The sequence below is a fragment of the Acomys minous genome (genome assembly GCF_964271855.1).
Source record: "Acomys minous genome assembly, chromosome: 5".
NCBI classification, from domain to species: Eukaryota; Metazoa; Chordata; class Mammalia; order Rodentia; family Muridae; genus Acomys; species Acomys minous.
Genome location: NC_140494.1, coordinates 63518645 through 63522126, shown reverse-complemented (window position 1 = coordinate 63522126; position 3482 = coordinate 63518645). Strand labels below are relative to the sequence as shown.

The following is a 3482-nucleotide window of genomic DNA, read 5'->3' as shown; positions in this document are numbered from 1 at the left end:
CCTTTAATAACTACATGAAACACAGTTTTTAGAATTTTATATCTGAAGAACAAGACTGCTCCTGAGAAAGATCAGCCAGTAGTTTTTCCTTAGCACATACAATGAAATTTGAAACACTGTATTTGGAATGTGGATGAGCATTTAAAATTTAAATAAAAAGTGATTTAAAAAATTATTACCGGAAAAGGTGAATATGCATTGTTATATAATTTATGTATGTATCAATGTTTGTGGAGTTACAGTGCTAAATGTGAATGTTAGCATGAATGCTAGCATAAGCTATGGGTTTTGTGTGATAATGATGTGTCACTGTCCCTTCATCACTGTAAGAAATGCATTACTAGACATGGTGGCCTATGCCTGTCACTCCAGCACTCACAGAACTTGTGTGGCAAGATCCCAAGTTCAAGACTAGTCTGAGGTAGGTAATAAGCTGTATCTAATAAAAACACATCAAAAGAAAATAGAAATAAAAGAATTGCTCTCCTCTGGTGTAAATATTTGTGGTAAAGAACACTGTGTATGTATGAATAGAGAAAGAAGAACATGAAAACCCTTTTTTGTTCAAATTTGCTGTGAATGTAATACTATCCTAAAAACAAGTTTATTTTAAAAAGCACTACATGGACATCTTAGAGGAACATTCTGGTTTGGTGAGCACTGATCTTTTAATTCACCCACCAGAGCAGAACTACACACAGCGGCAGCGCCCTCATTACAATTGTCACCTTTTCCTGTCCCAGTAATGGAAGCTCACTACCTCACGGAGCCGTTCCCATTGTTGGGCAGCACCAGGATTCCAATGTTCTTCCTTCTGTGAAACGGACGTCAGCCCCATTGTAACTTCCAATCATTGTGCGTCATTCTTCCTGTTGGAGCTATGTGGAATAAATCTAATTTCTTAGCCGCATGAAGTCCATTTATATATTGCAAGGCAGAGCTCATATTCTCCCTGGCTCTAGCTCATTCCACGTCTTCTTTTTCCAAGGCTGAAGATTCTTTGTGTTTTCAGTGGTTCTTCTTCTAATGCAATTTCCGAGCAATTACTACCCTGATTAGTAGTAGTTCCTAATGATATTTCAATTTCTCAAAGTATTAACATCCCATCAGGCGTATGGAGTAACCAAGTAGAATGAATACCTTCCTGTCTCCATTAACCCACCGTAAACTCTTGTGCCTGGGCTTGGCTTGCTAGCATGTGTTTTCTGAGATTTACCCTAATTAACCTTCCTCTTAGAATGTGATTACCAGCATTGAACCCGGGGATTGTCATGTGGTATAAATTACAGTTGAGTGGCTCTTTGCCAGCCTTCAGCCACCTGCAACACAGAGTAAGTTTTATGTCTGGTATTAAAACAAATTGAGACCATTGGTCCTTTTGGGGGGGTTTATAAAATATTTCTTTTATCCCCTTCCCTTTCATCCCTTCAAAACCTCCCCTATTCTCTTTCAAATTGTTGATCTCTTTTTGTTAACTGTTGCTGTATGCATATATGTATTTGTATATACACATATATTCCTAAATATAACTGACTCAGTCTGTATAGTGTTAATTGTGTACATGTTTTCAGGGTTGACCAGGGATAACCAGTTGGTGTGCTTTTCTCCAGGGCAGATTGTTTCTCCTGCTCCCAGGGAGCCCTTAGTTGCCTGTAGTTCTTTGTCCAGAGCTGAGTCCTCTCGTGTTTCCTCCATCCACTATGCCTGTCTCTTTATTTGGCTCATATTTCGGCAGTCAACTTGTTAAGACTTTATGGGTGTGCTCTTTCTTGACTCCATCTTCAGGGTAGCAGCAGCGCCGTCCGCGGGTTAGTCGCCAACATGCAGCTCTTTGTCCGCGCCCAGGAACTGCACACCCTCGAGGTGACTGGCCAGGAGACGGTCACCCAGATCAAAGCTCATGTGGCCTCACTGGAAGGCATTGCCCCGAAGACCAAGTCATGCTTCTGGCAGGCTCGCCGCTGGAGGATGAGGCCACCCTAGGCCAGTGTGGTGTAGAGGCCCTGACCACTCTGGAAGTGGCTGGCTTCATGCTGGGAGGTAAAGTCCATGGTTCCCTGGCTCGTGCTGGAAAAGTGAGAGGTCAAACTCCCAAGGTGGCCAAACAGGAGAAGAAGAAGAAGAAGAAGAAGAAGAAGAAGAAGAAGAAGAAGAAGAAGAAGAAGAAGAAGAAGAAGAAGAAGAAGAAGAAGACAGGCTGGGCCAAGTGGCGAATGCAGTACAACCGTCACTTTGTCAATGTCGTGCCCACCTTTGGCAAGAAGAAGGGCCCCAATGCTAATTCCTAAGTTCCACTGTGGTCCTGGCACTCTAATAAAGTCATTTTGCCCAGAAAAAAAAAGACTTTATGGGCGTGGCTCTGGTTAGCTAGGAGATAAAAGCTGCTCATAAATCCACCAGAAGAGTAGATGTGTGAAATAAAAGGATGACCCATGGGAAAGTGACACAAAGAATAAAATCAAATCAATGACTAATAAAGACCATACCAGTAATTAATGCAATGGACAGCGAGAGAACAAGTCTTATCAATCAGACAAGCAGTTGGTTCTTTGAAAACAGCCAATAAAATTGGCAGTCTCTGAGTAAATCCAACTAAAAGAAAGAGAACTAAGACTCTAATTATTAAAGTTAGTGAGGAAAGGAAGTCATAGACTTCTGAAAGATCCAACTGATCCTAGAGAAGACTTTGACATCCTATATTGCGAAACTCTTGAAAACCTAGAAGAAATGTCCAAGCTCCTAGAGAGATATATTACCACAAATTAAGCCAGGATGCTACAAAGAACTTAAGTAGATTTATAATGTATAACAAAACTGAAGCAGTAATAAAAACTTCCCCAACAAAACAAAGCCCATGACTGGATGGAGCCACAGCTCAATTCTTCTGCACTTTCAAAAAAAGAGATCATGTTAATGTTCCTCAAAATATTCAATAAAATAGAAGGGGAAGGAACATTATTAAATTTATTATATGAAGCCAGAATTGGTAACGAAACCAGATAAGGACACGAAAACAAAAGCAATACACATATCCCTGATGAATATAGATACAAAATCTCGAAAGAAAATACTTGTAAGCTGAATGGAGGAGAATGTCAAGAAGATGATGTCGCCAGTGACACTTGGTGACACTCACAGATCCTTGTCTGATCCAGCCATCCTTAGAGAGGTCTCCTCTGTCTGGCAGCAGATGGAAACAGATGCAGAGACCCATAGTCAGACATTATGTGGAGAGCTACAGTCTAATTATTTTTTGGACAAAGGTATGAGAACCATACATATATTGGAAGAAGACAACCTCTTCAACAGATGATACTGGGGAAACTGGATAGCTACATGTAAATGAATGATCATAGATCCACATCTCTCATCCTGCACAAAAATCAATTTTAAATGAATGAAAATACATAATGTAAGACCTTGAAACTGCTAGATGGGAAAAAACATAAAACACTTTAGGATGTAGATATGGGCAAGTATTT

At 40.3% G+C, this 3482-nt stretch overlaps 1 pseudogene across 1 annotated transcript; it reads left to right on the top strand.

The window, feature by feature from the left end:
- Positions 1 to 1768: 1768 nt before the first annotated feature.
- LOC311598010 (ubiquitin-like FUBI-ribosomal protein eS30 fusion protein) lies at positions 1769 to 2341 on the top strand (annotated as a pseudogene). Its single transcript has one exon. The product of its transcript is annotated as a ubiquitin-like FUBI-ribosomal protein eS30 fusion protein (transcript).
- Positions 2342 to 3482: the final 1141 nt, after the last annotated feature.